General features: G+C 45.4%; 1 long non-coding RNA gene across 1 annotated transcript; it reads right to left on the reverse strand.

The window, feature by feature from the left end:
• Positions 1-1482: 1482 nt before the first annotated feature.
• On the reverse strand, positions 1483-3042 carry LOC118965621. The gene is made up of 3 exons (XR_005053026.1): positions 2834-3042; positions 1846-2495; positions 1483-1793 (listed from the first exon to the last, which is right to left on the reverse strand). It is a non-coding gene; the product is annotated as an uncharacterized LOC118965621 (long non-coding RNA).
• Between the last annotated feature and the right edge of the window lie 3698 nt (positions 3043-6740).

Consider the following 6740-nt stretch of genomic DNA (forward strand, 5'->3'; position numbering starts at 1 on the left):
GCAGTTATCAACCAAGCCACGAGGGGGCACTGTGATCTAATCTGCAGGGTCAGTCAGTCAGTGGGCAAACTGGTTTTAAATAACAGGACTTCAAACAGCACTTTTCCCATAGACTAGTATTCCCATCATATATCAGTGTGTGAGAGATGTTTGGTGTGTAAACATATTGTAAGTTGCTTCAAGGCTCTGTGCATCATGGCTGGGGGCAATTAAGAGTCGGATTTTCAACTAGCACTTTAGCCCTCGACCAGTATCAGACATCAGTCAGTGAGAGATGTGAGGTGTGTAGGTCAAGGCTACATTGTTTTAAGGCTTTCTATGTGTCATACTATGTGTAGGTATATGTGTAAATACATGGACTGGTGTGACCGCCACCCACCCATAGCGTAATGTCTAAAGGCATCAGCAATCTCACCTTGGAGAGAAGTCTCACCTTGGGGATACTACAGCTGCCTACACCTTACTCACATGTGAGTTTCTCTCCCCTCAGGTCAGATGATATTCTAAGCTCTGATATCAAGGACACTGACTACAGCTTAGTTTTAGCATGTCCTGAACAAAGCTAGATCTGCACACTGGCTAACCTGCTTTCCCTTACTATGAGTTCTGTGTCATGAATGTTCTGCACTATGAGTTCTGTGTCATGAATGTTCTGCACTATGTGTTCTGTGTCATGAATGTTCTGCACTATGAGTTCTGTGTCATGAATGTTCTGCACTATGAGTTCTGTGTCATGTATGTTCTATACTATGTGTTCTGTGTCCTGAATGTTCTGCACTATAAGTTATGTGTCCTGAATGTTCTCGTCATCTACGAAGGACGGTCCTAACCGTCCTAGCTCTCATGTTCTGCTCCTCCTCATGCCTGACAGCTCCTCATGCCTGACATTCATGCCTGAATGTACTGTCCCTCCCTACAGCATGAATGTACTGTCCCTCCCTACTGCATGAATGTACTGTCCCACCCTACTGTGTTAATGTACTGTCCCTCCCTACAGCATGAATGTACTGTCCCACCCTACTGTGTTAATGTACTGTCCCTCCCTACAGCATGAATGTACTGTCCCACCCTACTGTGTTAATGTACTGTTTCTCCCCACTGTGTTAATGTACTGTACCTCCCTACTGTGTTAATGTACTGTCCCACCCTACTGTGTTAATGTACTGTCCCTTCCTACAGCATGAATGTACTGTCCCTCCCTACAGCATGAATGTACTGTCCCACCCTACTGTGTTAATGTACTGTCCCTCCCTACAGCATGAATGTACTGTCCTACCCTACTGTGTTAATGTACTGTACCTCCCTACTGCATGAATGTACTGTCCCACCCTACTGTGTTAATGTACTGTACCTCCCTACAGCATGAATGTACTGTCCCACCCTACTGTGTTAATGTACTGTACCTCCCTACAGTGTTAATGTACTGTCTCTCCCCACTGTGTTAATGTACTGTCCCTTCCTACAGCATGAATGTACTGTCCCACCCTACTGTGTTAATGTACTGTCCCTCCCTACAGCATGAATGTACTGTCCCTCCCTACAGCATGAATGTACTGTCCCTCCCTACAGCATGAATGTACTGTCCCACCCTACTGTGTTAATGTACTGTCCCACCCTACTGTGTTAATGTACTGTACCTCCCTACAGTGTTAATGTACTGTCTCTCCCTACTGTGTTAATGTACTGTCCCTCCCTACTGTGTTAATGTACTGTCCCACCCTACTGTGTTAATGTACTGTACCTCCCTACAGTGTTAATGTACTGTCCCTTCCTACAGCATGAATGTACTGTCCCTCCCTACTGTGTTAATGTACTGTCCCACCCTACTGTGTTAATGTACTGTACCTCCCTACAGCATGAATGTACTGTCCCTCCCTACTGTGTTAATGTACTGTACCTCCCTACTGTGTTAATGTACTGTCCCACCCTACTGTGTTAATGTACTGTCCCTCCCTACAGCATGAATGTACTGTCCCACCCTACTGTGTTAATGTACTGTCCCTCCCTACAGCATGAATGTACTGTCCCACCCTACTGTGTTAATGTACTGTCCCTCCCTACTGTGTTAATGTACTGTCCCTCCCTACTGTGTTAATGTACTGTACCTCCCTACTGTGTTAATGTACTGTACCTCCCTGCTGTGTTAATGTACTGTACCTCCCTACTGTGTTAATGTACTGTCCCTCCCTACTGTGTTAATGTACTGTACCTCCCTACTGTGTTAATGTACTGTACCTCCTTACTGTGTTAATGTACTGTCCCTTCCTACTGTGTTAATGTACTGTCCCTCCCTACTGTGTTAATGTACTGTCCCTCCCTACTGTGTTAATGTACTGTCCCTCCCTACTGTGTTAATGTACTGTACCTCCCTACTGTGTTAATGTACTGTCCCTCCCTACTGTGTTAATGTACTGTACCTCCCTACTGTGTTAATGTACTGTACCTCCCTACTGTGTTAATGTACTGTACCTCCCTACTGTGTTAATGTACTGTCCCTCCCTACAGCATGAATGTACTGTACCTCCCTACAGCATGAATGTACTGTACCTCCCTACTGTGTTAATGTACTGTACCTCCCTACAGCATGAATGTACTGTACCTCCCTACTGTGTTAATGTACTGTACCTCCCTACAGCATGAATGTACTGTACCACCCTACTGTGTTAATGTACTGTCCCTCCCTACTGTGTTAATGTACTGTCCCTCCCTACTGTGTTAATGTACTGTACCTCCCTACTGTGTTAATGTACTGTACCACCTTACTGTGTTAATGTACTGTCCCTCCCTACTGTGTTAATGTACTGTCCCTCCCTACTGTGTTAATGTACTGTACCTCCCTACTGTGTTAATGTACTGTCTCTCCCCACTGTGTTAATGTACTGTCCCTCCCTACTGTGTTAATGTACTGTCCCTCCCTACTGTGTTAATGTACTGTCCCTCCCTACTGTGTTAATGTACTGTCCCTCCCTACTGTGTTAATGTACTGTCCCTCCCTGCTGTGTTAATGTACTGTACCTCCCTACTGTATAAAAGCTCATGCTTGATGTACCTCTATGCTTCACTAGGAGCTTACCTGAACAGTACCAACTGTCAATGTTACAGTGAAGTGTTAATCTCTCTTTCTCTCTCTCTCTATCACCCTCTCTCTTTCTCACCCTCTCTCTCTCTCTCTCTTTCTCACCCTCTCTCTCTTTCTCTCTCTCTCTCTCTCTCTCTCTCTCACACACCCTCTTTCAAAACCTTAACCATAAACACCATGAAAGCAATGTCTGCAAACAGACTCACAGTAGAATTGCAAGTCTCAACATACTCTCTGTCAACTGGCCTTAGAGAGAACGTTATGTAGCTAAGTGACTATGTCACAGAATCTAAGTGAATCTAATCTTAATAATTTCTCACACATGCACGCTCTTTCACACACCAGAGTGATGTTGTCTCAGCAGTTGATTCAATGCATAAAACAGTGTTAAAACATTAAAAAAATGAATGAACAGTTAACGAATGCATTCGCTTTGGTATTTGCATACATTGCTTTCATGGTGATTTGTTATGGTATACTGTGATATGGGTATACTGTGATATGGGTATACTGTGATATGGGTATACTGTGATATGGGTATACTGTGATATGGGTATACTGTGATATGGGTATACTGTGATATGGGTATACTGTGATATGGGTATACTGTGATCACACCACAGCATAGTGATTGACAATTCCATTTAGTTGATTGTTGATGTAGGATCAGGCTGGGTACATCATCATAGTAGTCATACTTCCTCTATTTAACTTTTATTTAACGAGGGAAATTCTTATTGACAATGATGGCCTACCCCGGCCAAACCTGGACGACTCAGGGCCAATTGTGCGCTGCCCTATTGGACTACCAATCACGGCCGGATGTGATACAGCCTGGATACACTGCCATGGTCAGGGTCTCCAGGGGCGACTTTCAGAGTATAAGAAACTAGCGGATCCGCTTGACAGCTGTCAGTGTCCACGGTTATAAGACAGGCTCAGGTGACAATCTACTGCATTGGTGTGTCCCCTGCGGGACGGTTGACCTAATGTAGGCTACTGCGATTATCATGAGGTTGTAAGTAACAAGACAATTTCCCAGGACATAGACGTATCTGATTTTGTCAGAAAGCTTAAATTCTTGTTAATCTAACTGCACTGTTCAATTTACAGTAGCTATTACAGTGAAATAATACCATGCTATTGTTTGAGGAGAGTGCACAGTTTTGAACATGAAAAGTTATTAATAAACAAATCAACCACTTTTGGGCAGTCTTATACAAGATTTTGAACAGAAATGCAATGGTTCTTTGGATAAGTCTAGAACTTTGCACATACACGACTGCCATCTAGTGGCCAAAATATAAATTGCACCTGGGCTGGAATAATACATTATGGCCTTTCTCTTGCATTTTAAAGATGATGGTACATATAAAATAAGAAATAAATGTGTTTTTTTCTTCTTTGTATTCTCTTTTACCAGATCTAATGTGTTATATTCTCCTACATTACTTTAACATTTCCACAACCGTCAATATGCCTATCCTCGCTTAATTAAGGGCCTGAGCTACAGGCACTTAGATTTGTCATTTTAGGCGAAAATTGAAAAAAAAGTGGCCAATCCTTTTAGGTTAAACGATACCCTATTCCTTATGAAGTACACCACTTTTGACCAGAGACGCTAAAATGATGTTGCTATTTCAGACACCCTCTTAGTTAAATCATCCTGGGAAACTAATATATTTTTATCTTCATGGTTTCTCCTGACTAAAAACTTTGATCACACACCTCAAGGTGTTACGTTGAAATACCAATTAAGCACCAAACCAGCTCCACGTCAATGAGATGGAGTTTAATGCTGGCAGGAAGAAGAGAAGAGAGGGAAGAGAGGAGAAGGAGAGAGGAGAAGGAGAGAGAAGTTGTACGTTTGTTGTCTCAGTGATTCATGGGCCTGTTGACCTTCCTCTGAGGAGGATGATGAACAGCCTGGTCCCCAACCTCAGACCTTCTCTCTCTTCATCCCTCTGTCGCTCTCTCTCTCCCTTTATCCATCTTCCTCTCTCTCTCTCTCTCTCTCTCTCTCTCTCTCTCGCTCTCTCCCTCCACCCCCTCCTCTCTCTCCTCAACTGTCTGAAGCCTCAACCTTCAGCTCACATTCAATCATTTCAACGCCCATCGCCTGTAGCTTGATAAATACCCAGCATATGGTCACCTCTCTCACCTCTCACTCACTCCATCCTAGAAAACAACATCAACAAAATGCCGCTGGCTGGCAGGTTGGCTGACTGACTGACTGGCTGGCTCACTGGCTGACTGGCTGAATGACTGACTGACTCACTGGCTGACTAGCTGACTGGCTGACTGACTGGCTGGCTCACTGGCTGACTGGCTGAATGACTGACTGACTCACTGGCTGACTGGCTGACTGGCTGACTGGCTGAATGACTGACTGGCTGACTGGCTGAATGACTGACTGGCTGACTGGCTGAATGACTAGGTGACTGGCTGGTAGGGTGACTGGCTGGCTTAATGGGTGACTGGCTGGCTGGCTGGCTGGATGACTGGCTGGCTGACTGGCTGACTGGCTGACTAACTGACTGGCTGACTGGCTGAATGACTAGGTGACTGGCTGGTAGGGTGACTGGCTGGCTTAATGGGTGACTGGCTAGCTGGCTGGCTGGGTGACTGGCTGGCTGGCTGGGTGACTGGCTGACTGGGTGACTGATTGGCTGGCTGGATAACTGGCTGACTGGGTGGCTGGCTGACTGGGTGACTGGCTGACTGGCTGAGTAACTGGGTGACTGGGTGACTGGGTGACTGGCTGACTGGGTGACTGGCTGACTGGCTGACTGGGTGACTGGCTGGCTGACTGGGTGACTGGCTGGCTGGCTGACTGGGTGACTGGCTGGCTGACTGGGTGACTGGCTGACTGGGTGGCTGGCTGGGTGACTGGGTGACTGGCTGACTGGGTGACTGGCTGGCTGACTGGGTGACTGGCTGGCTGACTGGGTGACTGGCTGGCTGACTGGGTGACTGGCTGGCTGACCGGGTGACTGGCTGGCTGACTGGGTGACTGGGTGACTGGCTGACTTGCCCACGATGGTGCCAATAGACCTGTTTCAACAGACACTGTATGCATCCCAAATGGCACCCTGTTACCTATATAGTGCACTATGTTTAACCAAGGCCCATAGGGTTATGATCAACAGTAGTGCACAATGTAGGGAATAGGGTGCCATTTGGGACACATTCATAGTGTCTACTGTACCCTACATTCACCCTCTGTCCTATAATGGTTTCATAGGACACATTACCAGGGCTAATGGATTATGTGATGGACTAATGGCTGCTACATTGACCTTCCTGTAAATCTGTCTGCAAGTGGGTTTCAGATAAACTTTGTGAGGGAAAGTTTGACACACCCAACATTTCTACATGTTTTATTCAGGAAAACTCTGTGCCCCAAGGTTTTCTTGGTCAGGAACAACTCTTGCCTGGCTATCTTTCCCTTCTTTGACAAAAGTTTAGGCCCGCCCCAACATGTCTAATACTTGATAGCACATTGTTTCATTCTAATTATTAAATGGAGTCATCTATTTCCTTTGTATAGTTTTAAATATAATGTAGCCCAACAAAAGCAGTCCTAGATAGGGCCATGAGTTTTTCCTGATCACATGAGACCTACAGTACAACTAGGAGTTAGCAGGAAAACACTCCACAT

Source organism: Oncorhynchus mykiss, chromosome 8 (assembly GCF_013265735.2).
Source record: "Oncorhynchus mykiss isolate Arlee chromosome 8, USDA_OmykA_1.1, whole genome shotgun sequence".
Classification (NCBI taxonomy): domain Eukaryota; kingdom Metazoa; phylum Chordata; class Actinopteri; order Salmoniformes; family Salmonidae; genus Oncorhynchus; species Oncorhynchus mykiss.